We start from the raw sequence: 21,014 nt of genomic DNA on the forward strand, positions 1-21,014 counted from the left end.
GTGTATGGATAGGTGGGTGGACGATCTCCTTATGGATAAAGCTGGACACTCGGCATGGAAGAAAAAAGGTAGAAGCTCCTCATAGTGTAAAAAGGTTTTCCTTTTATTGAACTCCAAAAAATGCACAACTAAACTTCACATACAACGTCCATAAAAATATTCCATAAAACCCCCGATCGGTACTGCAGCAAACTTTAAAAACACTCCAAGGTGATAAAACCACTCCAAATAAAATGTGGGTAACACATCAAAAACAAACTAGGCCCAATATAAAATGGGTCAATGAACAGCCGCTGTTGAGCTCCTATGTTGCCTCGCGGCTGGATAGGACGCTGGCTCTCTCCGATAGTCTCGCCGAACCCGGAAGTAAGAGTCTCGGCGTGCCAACTTGACGCGTTTCGTCAGAGTGTGGCCACTTCCGAAGACGTCACACTCTGACGAAACGCGTCAAGTTGGCACGCATGTTGCCTCGCTTTGAGCTAGTAGCTGGACCGCACGCCAAGACTCTTACTTCCGGGTTCGGCGAGACTAGCGGAGAGAGCCAGCGTCCTATCCAGCCGCGAGGCAACATAGGAGCTCAACAGCGGCTGTTCATTGACCCATTTTATATTGGGCCTAGTTTGTTTTTGATGTGTTACCCACGTTTTATTTGGAGTGGTTTTATCACCTTGGAGTGTTTTTAAAGTTTGCTGCAGTACCGATCGGGGGTTTTATGGAATATTTTTATGGACGTTGTATGTGAAGTTTAGTTGTGCATTTTTTGGAGTTCAATAAAAGGAAAACCTTTTTACACTATGAGGAGCTTCTACCTTTTTTCTTCCATGCCGAGTGTCCAGCTTTATCCATAAGGAGATCGTCCACCCACCTATCCATACACGGGAGCAGCAGCTTAAGCGCTTTAGATTCCTTTTGGCGTACGCCACTGGAATCCACATCCTCTGGTAAGTGTGCTACCTTACCCTTGGGCACAGAGGGATAGAACCCAAAGGATCACCGTCACGCACGACCCCCATCTTGCACCAGAGACTTTTCTGAGCACGTTTTCTGCACAATAATAAGTTGTGTTCACTTTCACGGACTATTATATATTTTGAACTGTTTTTATGAATTGGTTTTTATGAATTGGTTTATCATTAAGTAATAGCAGCATATTGTCCACATGTTTGCACGTGCACTTTAATTATTTAATATTATTTACACGGCATATTTATTGTTTATTCAAGTACTTTTAAACAGTCATATTTGATCAGCATAAGTTATTAGTATTGTTACACGTTTGCACGTGCACTTTACATATTTATATTTTAAATATATGAGTGTCACAGCAAAGGGTCTGAATACTTAGGACCATGTGATATTTCAGTTTTTCTTTTTTAATAAATCTGCAACAATGTCAACAATTCTGTGTTTTTCTGTCAGTATGGGGTGCTATGTGTACATTCATGAGGAAGAAGAATGAACCTAAATGATTTTAGCAAATGGCTGCAATATAACAAAGAGTGAAAAATTTAAGGGGGTCTGAATACTTTCCGTACCCACTGTATATTTATATATGTATATACATACACACATATAGGTGTGAAAGGAGCGGAACCCTATCCCTGCGCTACTGAAATTATTAGAATTTCAGTTAGAAATTCTAATATTTTCAAGTTAGAATGTGGGCAACTCGGCGGTCATTGTGGAGACACTGCAGCATGTAATCGCTCATGTGTGCCAGGCTGCCCAGAGGCAAAGAAAGGCTGTCCTCTGTGGGAGGTGTATCGTCTGTGTCCTCTGTATCCCCCCAGCCAGGCACCAGTGATGGCCATGAGCTGGCCTGGGTGCCACCCTGCTGTGAACATGGTCCCATTTCCTCCTCCATCTCCTCCTCCTCCTCATCCTCCAGAACTGTGCCCCTGCTGGACAATTGTGTCCATGGCGTTTGTGGGTGCAGGAACCCACCCTTGGAGCCACTTGCGAATGACTGCCCTGAAAGCCTTGGAAATGTTACCTCTTTATCCTCCTCCTCCTCCTCCTCATCCTGTGCCACATCCTCTTCCATCATCGCCCGAATCGTTTTTTGAAGGAGGCATAGAAGTGGGATAGTTAAGCTGACAACGGCGTCATCGGCACTGGCCATGTTGGTGGAGTACTCAAAACAGCGCAACAAGGCACACAGGTCTCGCATGGAGGCCCAGTTATTGGTGGTGAAGTGGTGCTGTTCCGCAGAGCGACTCACGCGTGCGTGCTGCAGCTGAAACTCCACTATGGCCTGCTGCTGCTCGCACAGTCTTTCCAGCATGTGCAGGGTGTTCCACCTTGTGGGCACGTCACATATGAGGCGGTGAGCGGGAAGGCCGAAGTTACGCTGCAGCGCTGACAGGCGAGCAGCAGCAGGGTGAGAACGCCGAAAGTGCGCACAGACGGCCCGCACTTTCTGCAGCAGCTCTGACATATTGGGGTAATTTTTAAGGAATCTCTGCTCCACCAAATTCAGCACATGCGCCAGGCAAGGGATGTGCGTCAAACCGGCTAGGCCCAGAGCTGCTATGAGATTTCGCCCGTTATCGCACACCACCAGGCCGGGCTTGAGGCTCGCTGGCAGCAACCACTCATTTGTCTGCTGTTCCATGCTCCTCCACAACTCCTGCGCGGTGTGTGGTTTTTCCCCCAAACAGGCAAGTTTTAAAACTGCCTGCTGTCGTTTACCCCTGGCTGTGCTGAAGTTGGTGGTGAAGGTGTTACGCTGACCGGTTGAGGAGGCGGTAGAGGATGAGGAAGCGGAGTAGGAGGAGTTAGGAACAGGAGGCAAACTGAAGCGCCCTGCAATCCTCGGTGGTGGAAGGACATGCGCCAAATTGCTATCCGCCTCAGGCCCATCCGCCACTGCATTTACCCAGTGTGCCGTTAGGGAGATATAACGCCCCTGACCATGCTTACTGGTCCACGTATCGGTAGTTAGGTGGACCTTGGAACAGATGGCGTTGCGCAGTGCACACCTGATTTTTTCCACCACTTGGTTGTGCAGGGAAGGGATGGCTTGCCTGGAAAAGTAGTGGCGTCTGGGCACAATGTACTGTGGGACAGCCACCAACAAAGCTTTTAAAACTGTGCGTCTCCACCAGACAGAATGACAGCATTTCAAAGGCCAAGAATTTTGAAATGCTGGCATTCAGGGCCAGGGATCGCGGGTGGGTAGGGGGGTACTTCCTCTTCCTCTCAAGTGTTTGGGAGATGGAAAGCTGAACGCTTCCACGGGACATCGTGGAGATGGTTGGTGACCCAGGTGGTGGTGTTGCTGACAGATCGTCTGTTTGCGGGGTGGCAGGTGCCGGTATCACTACAGAGGTGGATGAAGAGACAGAGACTGCAGAAGAAGAGGAAGCAGGAGGAGCCAGAGACCTTTCTTGGTTTTGAAGGTGTCTACTCCACTGCAGCTCGTGCTTTGCACTTAGATGCCTGATCATGCAGGTTGTGCTCAGGTTGAGAAGGTTTATGCCTCGCTTCAGGCTCTGATTGCACAGGGTGAAAACCACTCGTGTCTAGGGTTGAGCGAACACGGACTGTATTATTCGTGTTCGTACCGAATAATTGGATTTTTGTTACCCGAACACGGACCCAAAAACTTTACTGTATATTCGGGTAAAAATCCGTGTTCAGTCATTTTATTTCCGGGTTTTGTATGCATTGGCACGCTTTTCATGGCGGGCTTTCAACAGCCAATCAACAAGCGTTTAACTGGTGTTCCTTAAGCCATCCCAGCCATGCCTACAAATGTATTAGTAGCTGTGATTGGCCATCTGAAGCATGTGACCAAGTCTTTATAAGTTTGAGCCAGCGCCGCTGCGTCATTCTGCTGTGTAATTCAGGGACACATCATACGTGCTGGCTGCTGATTAGGGACAGACAGGCAAAAATCATTTGTGTCCGGATAGAATTGAGGGACAGGTCGGAGTGTGTTAGGCAGGGCGAGTTGTAGGGCATTTTAGGGCGAGGCTACTGATTTTTAGGGTCCGTGTTGTACAATCGATTATGCTGTTTGGGGGGGGGGGGTTTGCAGTGACCGATCTTATCAATCCTTTTAGGGAGAGGCTGGAGATAGGCAGGTGTCAACGGTCCATATCGATTTTGCTGTGTGTGGGGTGCAGTGAACACAATTTTTTTTGCCCACTGAGGAGGAGGGAGAAAAGTCTTTTTTATCAGTCACTGTGTGCAGCGTTTTTCCTTCAGTGCTGTGCTGTGCTGACTCTGATAATACACTGCTGTGTTCACATGTGCTATTATTGAGAGATTTCAAAAGTTATACACTTTTTTTCTATTCCACTATTCAATATACACCCTTTGGTTAAAAAAATTAAATTGTGGCATAGTCTGTGCTAATCTAGTTAAAAATTACAAGCTTAAAAGGGGAATTTTTTTCCCCTCCATAGCCTGCCGCAGAGCTGGTCCACATCGATTTTGCTGTGTGTGGGGTGCAGTGAACACAATCTTTTTTGCCCACTGAGGAGGAGGGAGAAAAGTCCTTTTCTATCAGTCACTGTGTGCAGCGTTTTTCCTTCAGTGCTGTGCTGTGCTGACTCTGATAATACACTGCTGTGTTCACATGTGCTATTATTGAGAGATTTCAAAAGTTATACACTTTTTTTCTATTCCACTATTCAATATACACCCTTGGGTTAAAAAAATTAAATTGTGGCATAGTCTGTACTAATCTAGTTAAAAATTACAAACTTAAAAGGGGAATTTTTTTTTTTCCCTCCATAGCCTGCAGCAGAGCTGAATGATATAAGACACTGCTGTTCACATGTGCTATTGATAAATCACACCAATTTTATATCATATTTTCTATTCCGCTATTTAATAAAAACCTTTGGGTATAAACAATTAAATTGCGGGATAGTCTGTGTTGGTACGTGTGAGATACACCTTTCCAATTTTTGGGGTTCATCTCATACTTCTGAAGATTTGAGGGTGCTGCCTGTTCCGTACTCCTCCTACTCCTCATCCTGCCTTTGGGAGTACAAAAAATAGTAATTGGGGCCTAGTCTGGTTCTGTACATGTGAGATACATACACCGTTTTTTGATAATATTTTCTATTCCGCTATTCAATAAAAACCTTTGGGTATGAACAATTAAATTGCAGGATAGTCTGTGTTGGTACGTGTGAGATACACCTTTCCAATTTTTGGGGTGCATCTCATACTTCTGAGGATTTGAGGGTGCTGTCTGTTCCGAACTCCTCCTACTCCTCATCCTGCCTTTGGGGGTACAAAGGGGGTACAAAATATAGTAATTGGGGCCTAGTCTGGTTCTGTACGTGTGAGATACATACACCATTTTTTGATAATATTTTCTATTCCGCTATTCAATAAAAACCTTTGGGTATAAACAATTAAATTGCGGGATAGTCTGTGTCGGTACGTGTGAGATACATACACCTTTTGATACCATATTTTCTATTCCGCTATTTAATCAAAACCTTTGGGTATAAACAATTAAATTGCGGGATAGTCTGTGTCGGTACGTGTGAGATACACCTTTTCAAGTTTTGGGGCGCATCTCATACTGCCGAGGATTTGAGGGTGGTTCAGTCTGCCTCCTGCCTGCTCCTCCTACTCCTCATCCTGCCTTTAGGGTACAAAAAATTGTAATCGGGGCCTAGTTTGTGTTTGTACGTGTAAGATACACCGTTTTGTAAAATTTGTCCTATTCCGCTATTCAATATACACCCTGTTTGAGTGTAAAAAATTAAATTGCGGGATAGTCTGTATCGGTACATGTGAGATACATCTTTTTAAATTTGTTTGGAGCATCTCCTTCTACCGTCGAGGATTGCAGGGCACTTCAGTTTGCCTCCTGTTCCCAACTCCTCCTACTCCTCTTCCTCATCCTGCCTTTAGGGTACAAAAAATTGTAATCGGGCCTAGTTTGTGTTTGTACGTGTGAGATACACCGTTTTGTAAAATGTGTCCTATTCCGCTATTCAATATACACCCTGTTTGAGTGTAAAAAATTAAATTGCGAGATAGTCTGTATCGGTACATGTGAGATACACCTTTTAAATTAGTTTGGCGCATCTCCTTCCACCGCCAAGGATTGCAGGGCGCGGTGGTCGCACAGAGCCAACAGCACAGCAGAAGAGGGAGCAGGGTGCAGAAGCGGAGCGGCCGTGCCCTAGACACTACGCCTGCTACTGCCCAACGCAGCAAGGGAACGAGCGCACCAAAGCCAGCTCAAAGGAGTTCTCTAGCGTGGAAGTTCTTTAGAAAATGTGCTGATGACAGGACACGAGTGGTTTTCACCCTGTGCAATCAGAGCCTGAAGCGAGGCATAAACCTTCTCAACCTGAGCACAACCTGCATGATCAGGCATCTAAGTGCAAAGCACGAGCTGCAGTGGAGTAGACACCTTCAAAACCAAGAAACGTCTCTGGCTCATCCTGCTTCCTCTTCTGCTGCAGTCTCGGCCGCTCCAGCCACATCTGTAGTGATACCGGCACCTGCCACCCCGCAAACAGACGATCTGTCAGCAACACCACCACCTGGGTCACCAACCATCTCCACCATGTCCCGTGGAAGCGTTCAGCTTTCCATCTCCCAAACACTTGAGAGGAAGAGGAAGTACCCCCCTACCCACCCGCGATCCCTGGCCCTGAATGCCAGCATTTCAAAATTCTTGGCCTTTGAAATGCTGTCATTCCGTCTGGTGGAGACGCACAGTTTTAAAAACCTTATGTCGGTGGCTGTCCCACAGTACGTCGTGCCCAGCTGCCACTACTTTTCCAGGCAAGCCATTCCTTCCCTGCACAACCAAGTGGGGGAAAAAAATCAGGTGTGCACTGCGCAACACCATCTGTGGCAAGGTCCACCTAACTTCCGATACGTGGACCAGTAAGAACGGTCAGGGGCGTTATATCTCCCTAACGGCACACTGGGTAAATGCAGTGGCGGATGGGCCTGAGGCGGATAGCAATTTGGCGCCTGTCCTTCCACCACTGAGGATTGCAGGGCGCTTCAGTTTGCCTCCTGTTCCTAACGCCTCCTACTCCGCTTCCTCATCCTCTACCGCCTCCTTATCCGGACAGCGTAACACCTTCACCACCAACTTCAGCACGGACAGGGGTAAACGACAGCAGGCAGTTTTAAAACTTGCCTGTTTGGGGGAAAAACCACACACCGCGCAGGAGTTGTGGAGGAGCATGGAACAGCAGACAAATGAGTGGTTGCTGCCAGCGAGCCTCAAGCCCGGCCTGGTGTTGTGCAATAACGGGCGAAATCTCATAGCAGCTCTGGGCCTAGCCGGTTTGACGCACATTTCTTGCCTGGCGCATGTGCTGAATTTGGTGGTGCAGTGGTTCCTTAAAAACTACCCTGATATGTCAGAGCTGCTGCAAAAAGTGCGGGCCGTCTGTGCGCACTTTCGGCGTTCTCACCCTGCTGCTGCTCGCCTGTCAGCGCTGCAGCGTAACTTCGGCCTTCCCGCTCACCGCCTCATATGTGACGTACCCACAAGGTGGAACTCCACCTTAAACATGCTGGAAAGACTGTGTGAGCAGCAGCAGGCCATAGTGGAGTCTCAGCTGCAGCACGCACGCGTGAGTCGCTCTGCGGAACAGCACCACTTCACCACCAATAACTGGGCCTCCATGCGAGACCTGTGTGCCTTGTTGCGCTGTTTTGAGTACTCCACCAACATGGCCAGTGCGGATGACGCCATTCTCAGCTTAACTATCCCACTTCTATGCCTCCTTGAAAAAACAATTCGGGCGATGATGGAAGAGGATGTGGCACAGGATGAGGAGGAGGAGGAGGATGAAGAGGTAACATTTCCAAGGCTTTCAGGGCAGTCATTCACAAGGGGCTCCGAGGGTGGGTTCCTGCACACACAAACGCCAGGGACACAATTGTCCAGCAGGGGCACAGTTCTGGAGGATGAGGAGGAGGAGCTGGAGGAGGAGATGGAACCATGTTCACAGCAGGGTGGCACCCAGGCCAGCTCATGGCCATCACTGGTGCGTGGCTGGGGGGATACAGAGGACACAGACGATACACCTCCCACAGAGGATGGAAAGAATTCCAGCAAGGGCATAGACCTGTCCCTATAGAAGGGTCAAGACTACGTCCCTACAAGAAGAAAAGGGGGTTTAAATGTGCCTCTACAAACAGTCAAAGTATGCACATGTTCATGTAACATAGCAACGGTACACAGTTGTTTTTTTTAAAAAATTCATAAATCTTTATTAATACATAGTAAAAACAAAAAGTATATCACTCTAATAGATTGAACAGTCAATACATAGTGACAGGATTAGTACAAATACAGATAGAAAATGCTGGAGCTACGCGTTTCGCATTATGCGCTTCCTCAGGGTCCAGCAAAGGAAAGTATGTAAACAGAGATTCAGTCTTTAATAATCTAAAGGTACATAAAACAGTTATTAGATTTGTGAATATACACATATGTCTTATAACATTTTTATTATTCTCAGTTTGTTATTTGCAGCTATCAATTGTATGTTGCTTACATTATTATCTTAACCTTGAACACATCAGTTTTACTCTAATTATTTAACAATTATATAAGTAGATCAAAAGATAGATTTTCCATAAATATAGCTGGTTAGTATATTGGTTCCTATATTATAGATTCCTTTAGATAAAAAGGAGGAAGAGAAAAACCATTTCTGTTTAACAAACTCTTTTATGCTTTGCTTGTCAGAAAGACAAGGAACTAAATCCCACACACTGAAAAGGAAGAGTAGAAAAGGGTGGGAAAGAGGGAAAAGAGAAAAGGGATGAATATGAGAGAACAATGATAGAAAAGGGGGGAAATGATGTAGAGTGTGAATTACCACGTAGCCCACAGGGGGGGCAGTGATAAGGATAGGCTAGTTCACCCGAGTATAGTAACTCAGGGGACAGTCCATCCATAGAGGAGGCATGGAGGAGACCAAAAAAGATAAATGGTATATATAAAGAGGTATATTCACTTTATTATAAACTAAAAATATGACATACTAAGGCATTAAATTGTCTTACCCCAATTTAGACGTCACAATGAATAGAGTTGAATATACTTGTTTAATTTAAAATCATGTTGTATGAAAGGGGGAGCCAGAAGCCCCTAAAATCAGCAGAAAGAAAAAAATGAATTTATATGTATGTATGGTTACTCCTTATTTGATTATTTTAATAAGGGGGATGGTGATTTGTAAGAATAGGTACTTACCAGGGACTCATTCTCTAAAATTTATGTGTTAAGTGGTGTAAACGTCAAGCAAGACGTACATCTATTTAAGTAGAGAGGGGGTTAGACATTGGAATCCCCTTCAAAGATGTGCACCAATATTGAGTGAGAAAGGGTTAAATAGAGAGTCCCCTTTAAAACTTGGGGATCAGTGTGGTGCTGGAAGTATAAAAACTAAGTGTGAGAGAGTCACTGGATGCTTTAGACAAATTGGATCCAGCCCCGAATCTGAAAAGATATATAAAGATAATGGACCGTTGGTAAAGGGCTGAGCCTGACAAAAAGGAAAAGTGAGGAGCTGAGTCTATAATTAAAACACTTACCATCTGAAGCAATTCAGAAAACCCACGGGGAGTATGACACTCAGCCTAGGCAGCCTGTAAGTGTGAGCTTACTAAGCTGTCCGGTATATATACTAACCACTCTGTATCTGGTCTCCTCCTCCTCCCGGTCTCACGCCCCCCACATCCGCCCGCCATAGCGTCCACGTGTAGACGCCGCGGGAGGATGTTCCCGCATACCGGAAGTGAGCATCACTTCCGGTTCCGGGACCGGAAGTGACGATCTGCCATAACGTAATCCACCATTCAGACAAATTAAAGCCAATAGAAGCTGATTAACACTGTCAAAAATGGTAATATTATACGTGCATAAAAAGCAGGAATATATCTTAACATTCAATATGGCATGTATGAAAAACATCTGAATATAACTATTTATTCCCTATTTAAATCAATTCAAACCTGCATTTAAGCCATATAAGAGGAGAAATTATCCATAAATGTACCAACAAACAGTTTTACTCAGAAATGACATTAGCAAATCTGCTTATATGGTCTGGTCATGTGGAGCAGTGAATAATTAAGGTTTATAAGAAGAAGAAGAAAAAGAATATATAATTTGGCAACCGATATGCAGGACAATGGACCACGCGGTAAACAGACCTACAGCAATGAAAAAAAGGGGGGGGGGGAAAGGAAAAGGGGGGGAGAGGAAAAAAAAAAAAAAAATTACATGCTGCAGTGTCTCCACAACAACCGCCAAGTTGCCCACATTCTAACTTGTGCTGATTACTGGGTGGCCACGTTGCTGGATCCCCGTTACAAGGACAACGTACCGTCCTTAATTCACTCACTGGAGCGCGATCGCAAGATGCGCGAGTACAAGCGCACGCTGGTAGACGCGATGCTGCTGGCATTCCCACCTGACAGCGGGGCCACAGTGGAAACACAAGGCAGAGGAGGAGGAGGAAGAGGTCGCCAACGCAACCAGGGCACCGCCAGCACCTCAGAAGGCAGGGTTAGCATGGCCGAAATGTGGAAAAGCTTTGTCAGCACGCCACAACAAACAGCAGCACCAGCAGCTCATATGGAACGTCTTAGCAGGAGGCAGCATTTCACCAACATGGTGGAGCAGTATGTGTGCACACGCCTAGACATACTGAATGACGGGTCTGCCCCCTTCAACTTCTGGGTCTCCAAGTTGGGCACATGGCCTGAGCTTGCCCTTTACGCCTTGGAGGTGCTGGCGTGCCCTGCAGCCAGTGTATTATCTGAACGGGTATTTAGCACGGCTGGGGGCGTTATCACAGAAAAGCGCAGCCGCCTGTCCAGAGACAATGTGGACAAGCTCACGTTCATTAAAATGAACCAGGCATGGATCCCACGGGACTTTTCCGTACCTTGTGCAGAATAGCGATGGATACCGACCTTACCCAGCCATTGTTCTATTTTTGCTCTTTCTCACTCTTTTGAGGTGTACCCTCATTTAAAATTTCTGAAAAAAAGCAGTGTTGGCTACCTCGTCCTCCTCAGGGCCAGATTAACATAGGGGCTATTGGAGCTGCAGCTCCAGGCCCCTACCTTAATATAGGCCCCGGGTTGGCCATATTCACTGTTACCGCTCTTCTGTCACTTGTAAACACAGAAGTCTGGCTTCTATGCTCGCTTCCCCAGGCAGCTCCCTCAGAACCTCCCCACACAGAAGGCCGGACAAGGAGGGACAGTTGCCAATGCATGGATGTTTTTATGGGCTTCCGAGACAGCATCCCATGTTGAATTAGGCATGCATGGCTGCACCCTTCCTCCTCTGGGTGCATGCCAAGGCACGGCCCTTAAGGCCCTTCAAAATCCTCAGCACCAAGCCCATGATGCTCTTAATCCGGCCCTGGTCCTCCTCCACTGCCGCTTCCACCTACACCGCCCATAGGTGTGCGCAGCCTATTGCATTAGGGTGTGCACCCCAAAGTTGAAATACACATGCATGTGTTTGCCTACATGTACATGGCCCCGATACATTACTCTCCCTGCTGGCAAAGAGAAATAGAGCAGAGCAGGTCCAAGGGAGATCTTTCCCATCTCCTCACTGGCAAACAGAGCGATAATGCTATGTACCCTAGGTGATTAGGGTGTGCCCAGGTACACCCGGCACACCCTGTGTGCACGCCTATGACACCGCCACATCCACCACCACCTCAACCTCCCTCCTACTCCATATGGGCCTCGTCCTTCAGAGATGAGGAACATTGTTTTATTTTTCTGTGTTTTTTTTGTTGTTTTAAGTTATTTCCCTATCCACATTTGTTTGCAGAGCACTTGCCATGCTCTTAAGTACGTTTTGCTGCCATTTGTGAATTATTTAAAGCGACTTATATGATAGACGACTTTGTATTTGGCCAATCAGAATATGATGTGTTGTGACCTAATTCCCCTTTTCTGTTTTTATTTTTTACTCATTTCCTCATTGCCCACCAGTGTCACGTATCAGTATCCACCAGTGCCACGTATGTGTCCACCAGTGCCACTGCCACCCAGTGCCACGTATCAGTGTCCACCAGTGCCACTGCCCACCAGCGCCACATATGTGTCCACCAGTGCCACTGCCCACCAGTGCCACGTATCAGTGTCCACCAGTGCCACTGCCCACCAGTGCCACGTATCAGTGCCACAAATCAGTGTCCACCAGTGCCACGAATCAGTGTCCACCAGTGCCACATATCAGTGAAACGTATCAGTGCCACAAATCAGTGTCCATCAGTGCCACATATCAGTGTCCACCAGTGCCACGTATCAGTGCCACGTATCAGTGTCCACCAGTGCTACGTATCAGTGCCACGTATCATATGGAATGTCTTAGCAGGAGGCAGCATTTCACCAACATGGTGGAGCAGTATGTGTGCACAGGCCTACATGTAGTGAATGACGGGTCTGCCCCCTTCAACTTCTGGGTCTCCAAATTGGGCACATGGCCTGAGCTTGCCCTTTACGCCTTGGAGGTGCTGGCGTGCCCTGCAGCCAGTGTATTATCTGAACGTGTATTTAGCACGGCTGGGGGCGTTATCACAGACAAGCGCAGCCGCCTGTCCAGAGACAATGTGGACAAGCTCACGTTCATTAAAATGAACCAGGCATGGATCCCACAGGACTTTTCCGTACCTTGTGCAGAATAGAGATGGATACCAAGCTTACCCAGCCATTGTTCTATTTTTGATCTTTCTCACTCTTTTGGGGTGTACCCTCATTTAAAATGACTGAAAAAAAGCAGTGTTGGCTACCTCGTCCTCCTCCGCCGCCGCTTCCACCTACACCGCCACATCCACCACCACCTCAACCTCCCTCCTACTCCATATGGGCCTCGTCCTTCAGAGATGAAGAACATTGTTTTATTTTTCTGGTTTTTTTTGTTGTTTTAAGTTATTTCCCTATCCACATTTGTTTGCAGAGCACTTGCCATGCTCTTAAGTACGTTTTGCTGCCATTTGCAGCACTCTAGCCCTTTCCATTGGTGTTTTAGAGCTATTTTAGTGCCTGAAAGTTCGGGTTCCCATTGACTTCAATGGGGTTCGGTGTCTGGGAAAAGTTCGGCAAAAGTCTGGGACACGGACCCGGACTTTTTTTTTAAGTTCGGCCGAACCCGCCGAACACAGACATCCAGGCTCAACTCTACTCGTGTCCTGTCATTAGCACATTTCCTGAAGAACTTCCACGCTAGAGAACTCCTTTGAGCTGGCTTTGGTGCGCTCGGTCCCTTGCTGCGTTGGGCAGTAGCAGGCGTAGTGTCTAGGGCACGGCCGCTCCGCTTCTGCACCCTGCTCCCTCTTCTGCTGTGCTGGTGGCTCTGTGCGACCACCGCCTCTTCCTCCAAACTACACAGGTCACTTGCATGACCTTCATTCCATGTGGGGTCGAGGACCTCATCGTCCTCCACATCATCTTCCACCCAGTCTTCACCCCTGCCCTCCTTGTCGGTCTCCACAATTCTGAGTGCCGCAGCAGTTGGCACCTGCGTTTCGTCATCATCGGAGACGTGCTACGATGGTCCTTCCATGTACTCATCTTGAGAAATAAGTGGTTGGGCATCGCTGCACTCAATCTCTTCCACTTCTGGGGCAGGGCTAGGTGGATGGCCCTGGGAAACCCTGCTGACAGAGTCATCAAAAAGAAGAAGAGACTGCTGCATGACTTGGGGCTCAGACTGCTTGCCTGATTTGCAAGGGGGTGCGGTGAAAGACGGTTGGACATCGGCTGCAGGTGCCAACTCTGACCTTTCTGCAGTAGACTGGGTGGGAGACAATGTGAAGGAACTGGAGGCACTGTCAGCAACCCAATCTACTATCGCCTGTACTTCTTCTGGCCTCATCACTTCTAAAGGCGCATGATGCCCTACCAAATACTGCTGCAGGTTCTGTCGCCTACTCACACTTGAGGAAGGTGTTTCACTTGTGCGTGTAGCTGGCACAGATCGACCACGTCCTCTCCTTGCAACAGGAACTCTACCAGCAGCACCACGACCCAGGCCACGGCCCCTATTTGACGGTCTCCTCATATTTCTGTAATTTATGATCTTGCCCTAGAAAGGTGTTTATTGAATAGCGGAACAAAACAACAACAGTATCGCACGGGTGTATCTCACAGTCAAATATGCAAACTATGCCGCAATTTAATTTTTTTTACCCCAAAAGGGTGTTTATTAAATAGCGGAATAGAAAAACAGTATACAAACACAACGGGTGTATCTCACAGTCAAATATGCAAAGTATGCCGCAATTTTTTTTTTTCACCCCAAAAGGGTGTATATTGAATAGCGGAATAGAAAAAAGGGTATAAAACAGTGTATCTCACATGTACAAACACAGACTTGGCCCCGGTTACAATTTTTTGTACCCTAAAGGGAGGATGAGGAAGAGGAGTAGGAGGAGTTCGGAACAGGAGGCAAACTGAAGCGCCCTGCAATCCTTGGCGGTGGAAGGAGATGCGCCAAACAAATTTAAAAGGTGTATCTCACACGTACCGATACAGACTATGCCGTAATTTAATTTTTTACACTCCAAAAGGGTGTATATTGAATAGCGGAATAGGAAAATTTTTTATAAAACGGTGTATCTCACATGTACAAACACAGCCTAGGCCCCGATTACTATTTTTTGTACCCCAAAGGCAGGATGAGGAGTAGGAGGTGTTCGGAACAGGCAGGAGGCAAAGTGAAACACCCTGCAATCCTCGGCGGTGGAAGATGCGCCCCAAAAATTGGAAAGGTGTATCTCACACGTACCGATACAGACTATGCCGCAATTTAATTCTTTTTACCCCAAGGGTGTAGATTGAATAGCGGAATAGAAAATATGATATCAAAAGGTTTATCTATCTCACACGTACAGACCCAGACTAGGCCCCGATTACTATTTTTTGTACCCCAAAGGCAGGATGAGGAGTAGGAGGAGTTCGGAACAGGAAGGAGGCAAACTGAAACACCCTGCAATCCTCGGCGGTGGAAGATGCGCCCCAAAAATTGGAAAGGTGTATCTCACACGTACCGATACAGACTATGCCGCAATTTAATTCTTTTTACCCCAAGGGTGTAGATTGAATAGCGGAATAGAAAATATGATATCAAAAGGTGTATCTATCTCACACGTACAGACCCAGACTAGGCCCCGATTACTATTTTTTGTACCCCAAAGGCAGGATGAGGAGTAGGAGGAGTTCGGAACAGGAAGGAGGCAAACTGAAACACCCTGCAATCCTCGGCGGTGGAAGATGCGCCCCAAAAATTGGAAAGGTGTATCTCACACGTACCGATACAGACTATGCCGCAATTTAATTCTTTTTACTCCAAGGGTGTAGATTGAATAGCGGAATAGCAAATATGATATCAAAAGGTGTATCTATCTCACACGTACAGACCCAGACCAGGCCCCGATTACTATTTTTTGTACCCCAAAGGCAGGATGAGGAGTAGGAGGAGTTCGGAACAGGCAGGAGGCAAACTTAAACACCCTGCAATCCTCGGCTGTGTAAGATGCGCCCCAAAAATTGGAAAGGTGTATCTCACACGTACCGATACAGACTATGCAGCTATTTAATTCTTTTTACCCCAAGGGTGTGGATTGAATAGCGGAATAGAAAATATGATATCAAAAGGTGTATCTATCTCACACGTACAGACCCAGACTAGGCCCCGATTACTATTTTTTGTACCCCAAAGGCAGGATGAGGAGTAGGAGGAGTTCGGAACAGGCAGGAGGCAAACTGAAACACCCTGCAATCCTCGGCGGTGGAAGATGCGCCCCAAAAATTGAAAAGGTGTATCTCACACGTACCGATACAGACTATGCCGCAATTTAATTCTTTTTACCCCAAGGGTGTAGATTGAATAGCGGAATAGAAAATATGATATCAAAAGGTGTATCTATCTCACACATACAGACCCAGACTAGGCCCCGATTACTATTTTTTGTACCCCAAAGGCAGGATGAGGAGTAGGAGGAGTTCGGAACAGGCAGGAGGCAAACTGAAACACCCTGCAATCCTCGGCGGTGTAAGATGCGCCCCAAAAATTGGAAAGGTGTATCTCACACGTACCGATACAGACTATGCTGCAATTAATTCTTTTTACCCCAAGGGTGTAGATTGAATAGCGGAATAGAAAATATGATATCAAAAGGTGTATCTATCTCACACGTGCAGACCCAGACTAGGCCCCGATTACTATTTTTTGTACCTTAAAGGCAGGATGAGGAGTATTAGGAGTTCGGAACAGGCAGGAGGCAAACTGAAGCACCCTGCAATCCTCGGCGGTGTAAGATGCGCCCCAAAAATTGGAAAGGTGTATCTCACACGTACCGATACTGACTATGCCGCAATTTAATTCTTTTTACCCCAAAGGGTGTAGATTGAATAGCGGAATAGAAAATATGGTATAAAATTGGTGATTTTTCAATAGCACATGTGAACACAGCAGTGTCTTATGTCAGTCAGCTCTGCAGCAGGCTATGAAAGGGAAAAAAAAGAAAATTTCCCTTTAAGTTTGTAATTTTTAAATAGATTAGTACAGACTATGCCACAATTTAATTTGTTTTAACCCAAAAGGGTGTATATTGAATAGTGGAATAGAAAAAAGTGTATAAAATTGAAAATCACTCAATAGCACATGTGAACACAGCAGTGTCTTATGTCACAGTCAGCACTGCAGCAAAAAGGCTATGAAGGGGTAAAAAAAAAGAAATCCCTTTTAACTTGTAGTAAAATAGATCTAAGATGAACGCTGCACACAACTGACTGATAAAAATAGATTTTTTTCTCCCTCCTCCTCCTCAGTGGGCTCAAGTGAGGGCAAAAAGATTGTTCACTGCACCACCCCCCACACAGCAAAATCGATGTATACTGTCCCTGCCTAATCTCTGCAGCCTGGCCCTAATATGCTAGATAAGATCGTTCACTGCACCACCCCCCACACAGCAAAATCAATGTAGAAGACTGACCCTGCCTAATCTCCAGCCTGTCCCTAATATGCTCAATAAGATCGTTCACTGCACAACCCCCCACACAGCAAAATCGATGTAGAAGACTGACCCTGCCTAATCTCCAGCCTCGCCCTAAAATGCTCTAATAACTCTCCCTGTCTGCACTCCGACCTGTCCCTGCATTCTTTTCGGACACAATTTTTCACAGAATCACTGTCTGTCCCTAATCAGCAGCCAGCACGTATGATGTGTGCTCTCTCCCTAATCTACAGCAGAATGACGCAGCGCGCTGGGGCTCTTGAACTTATAAAAACATGGTCACATGCTTCAGATGGCCAATCACAGCTACTAATACATTAGTAGGCATGGCTGGGATGGCTTAAGGCACACCAGTTAAACGCTTGTTGATTGGCTGTTGAAAGCCAGCCATTAAAAGCGCGCCATTACATACAAAACAGGAAATAAAATGACCAAACACGGATTTTAAACCCGAACATACAGTAAAGTTTTCGGGTCCGTGTTCGGGTAACAAAAATCCAATTATTAGGTACGAACACGAATAATACAGTCCGTGTTCGCTCAACACTATCCACCAGTGCCACGTATCAGTGCCATGAATCAGTGTCCACCAGTGCCATGTATCAGTGCCACATATCAGTGTCCACCAGTGCCACGTATCAGTGCCACAAATCAGTGTCCACCAGTGCCACGTATCAGTGCCACAAATCAGTGTCCACCAGTGCCACGTATCAGTGCCACAAATCAGTGTCCACCAGTGCCACGTATCAGTGCCTTGTATCAGTACCACGAATCAGTGTCCACCAGTGCCACATATCAGTGCCACATATCAGTGCCACGAATCAGTGTCCACCAGTGCCACATATCAGTGCCACGTATCAGTGCCACAAATCAGTGTCCACCAGTGCCACGTATCAGTGCCACATATCAGTGCCACAAATCAGTGTCCACCAGTGTCACGTATCAGTGCCACATATCAGTGCCACGAATCAGTGTCCACCAGTGCCACGTATCAGTGCCACGAATTAGTGTCCACCAGTGCCACATATCAGTGCCACGTATCAGTGCTACAAATCAGTGTCCACCAGTGCCACGTATCAGTGCCACATATCAGTGCCACGTATCAGTGCCATGAATCAGTGTCCATCAGTGCCACATATCAGTGCCACGTATCAGTGCCATGAATCCGTGTCCACAAGTGCCACATATCAGTGCCACGAATCAGTGTCCACCAGTGCCACGTATCAGTGCCACGAATCAGTGTCTACCAGTGCCACATATCAGTGCCATGTATCCGTGCCAGGAATCAGTGTCCACCAGTGCCACGTATCAGTGCCTTGTATCAGTACCACGAATCAGTGTCCACCAGTGCCACATATCAGCACCACGTATCAGTGCCACGAATCAGTGTCCACCAGTGGCACGTATCAGTGCCACGAATCAGTGTCCACCAGTGCCACATATCAGTGCCATGTATTAGTGCCACAAATCCGTGTCCACAAGTGCCACGTATCAGTGCCATGAATCAGTGTCCATCAGTGCCACGTATCAGTGCCACAAATCAGTGTTCACCAGTGCCACATATCAGTGTCCACCAGTGCCACTGCCCACCAGTGCCACTTATCTGTGTACACCAGTGCCACTCACACACACCAGGCAGAGATAATGGTATATAGGAACTGTAGGCATGGCTGCAATGTGGGGAATGCCTAGTTAATTTTCCTTCTTCTTCCTGGAAAGTCGGATCACAAGACGCTTCAAATAAGATAAGGATCCGACTTTGAGGTGACTCCCATTGAAGTCTATTGGGACAAGTTGGATACAAGTAGCCTCAAAATAGTACAGGACCCTTTTCTGAAGTCGGAGCGAGGGCACACAAGTCAGTAGTGCCAATTAAGACGGCTCTCATTGATTACCATTGCTTTTGTTAGGTCAAGCGACTTGGGGCGACTTGAGGGCACACAAGTCGCCTCACAAGTCGCGGCAATGTGAATGGACTCTTAACCTTCATTTTTTTTTAAAAAATAAAAAAACAAACATGCCTATACTTACCTGATCTGTGCAATTTTAGCACTGATTACTGTAGCAATGTCACTGGTCCCCCCAAAAGTGTAAAAAATGTCTGTTAGGGGTCCAATCTGTCTGCTGCAACGTCGCAGTCCCGCTAAAAATCACAGATCGCCGCCATTACTAGTAAGAATAAATAAAAATGACATAAATCTTTCCCTTAGTTTCTAGACGCGATAACTTTTGCGCAAATTAATCAAAATACGCTTATTGGGATTTTTTTTAACCAAAAATATGTAGCAGAATGCAAATTGGCCTAAAATGATGAAAAAAAAATAGATTTTAATTTATTTTATTTTTTTTAGACAGTGTCATATAGCAGAAAGTGAAAAATATAGTTTTTTTGTTCCAAATTGTCGCTCTTACTTTGTTTATAGCGCATAAAAATAAAAATTGCAGAGGTAATCAAATACCACCCAAAGAAAGCTCTATTTATGGGAAAAAAAGAGACATTGATTTTATTTAGGTACAGCGTTGCATGACCTCGCAATTGTCTGTTAAAGTAACGCAGTGTTGAATCGCAAAAAATGGCCTGGTCATTAAGGGGGAAAACCTTTCTGGTCCAGAAGTGGTTAAACAGTAATTAAAATACATAGAAAAGGGGTGTATGTGCTGCTTCTGGACATGGCGGGCGCTTAGTGCACACTGCATATCGGGGTAAGCTGCTTGACACCCCTACACCTCACTGGTCCCCATGGGCAAGATTGGCCAGCAGCGGCAAGGAGATACGGCACCATTAGAGCCGCGCTCTCAGGCCGCAATGGAATGTTTCCTTACTAGGCCACAATCCCCGGCCTCAATTTCTCAACCAGATCCATTCGCTACGATGGATCCCTCGCTGGGGCTGGAAAATTCCACTGATCCCCCCATTCCCACACTACTCCGGGGTGCCTCGCCTCCCGTGCCCACTCAACCTATGTTAACCCCTGCCATCCTGGATGAAAAGCTGCAGGCATTTATCCAGCAGCTTACCCGCAATATGGCTGCGGAGGTGGGCAAATTATCTTTAGAACTGCGGGGTGATATTGAACATATTGGGGAACGCACTGACACCTTAGAGACCAAATTTGACGATCTGGTGCAGTATGTACAAGTATTGGAGGATGAGAACTCCTCTCTGAAGCACTCAGTCTCCCAACTTGAATTACAACACGAGGACCTGGAGAATCGTGAACGACGCCAAAATTTGCGCTTTAGGGGGATCCCTGAAAATGTGGGGGACAACAATTTGCGCTCCTGTTTAACACACTGGCTCCCAATATAGTGGACATTGATTGGCGCTTGGACAGGGCACACAGATCCTTGGGCCCAAACCGCCCACCAGAGCCAGACCTCGTGATGTCATTGTTCGCTTCCACTAGTATGACAGTAAGGAGGCCTTGACCCTGGCTACACGCAATAAATCACAAGTGGATTATACAGGTGGCAAAATCCAAATCTTTAATGACCTCTCGCCTATTACCCTGAGCAAGCGGAGGAACCTATGACTAGTGATGGACGAACATCGTCCGGGTCGGTTCGCGAACGCCAGCCGCGAGTTTGCGGCGGGCCCCTTTGACTATAATGGGAGGCGAACTTTAAAAACCTTTAGGTCATATTTGCAGCCACAAAAGACGTACTAGCTGTGCGCAAATAGTCCCAGCACATGGACAACGTCATAACAGAAGTATTGCAATTGAAAAAGTTGCCCTAAATATTTTTATTTTCTTTTTACAGCAAAAAATATTTTTATTTTTTTTTACAGCAAAAAATATTTTTATTTTTTTCATAAATCAGCCAGAATTGACAGCAGCCGGTAAATACATTGTCTAATACATATAGGGTCCATTCACACATCTGTAAAATGGGTTCGCATCCATTCCACAATTTGGCAGAACCCTTACAGACCCATTGTTTTTAATTTCCAGTCTGAAAAATTAGGCATTCACAGGATAAAGAACCAAGTGTCGGCCATTCCAG

The 21,014-nt window shown here is 46.4% G+C and overlaps 1 protein-coding gene across 4 annotated transcripts in view; it reads left to right on the top strand.

Annotated features, from left to right (window-relative positions):
* LOC309553574 (A.superbus venom factor 1-like) overlaps nt 1–21,014 on the top strand; it is a 1,719,715-nt gene that overhangs the window by 1,518,103 nt on the left and 180,598 nt on the right. The window lies entirely within an intron of this gene.

The sequence above is a fragment of the Pelophylax lessonae genome, assembly GCF_965119305.1.
Source record: "Pelophylax lessonae genome assembly, chromosome: 4".
In the NCBI taxonomy this organism is placed as follows: Eukaryota; Metazoa; Chordata; class Amphibia; order Anura; family Ranidae; genus Pelophylax; species Pelophylax lessonae.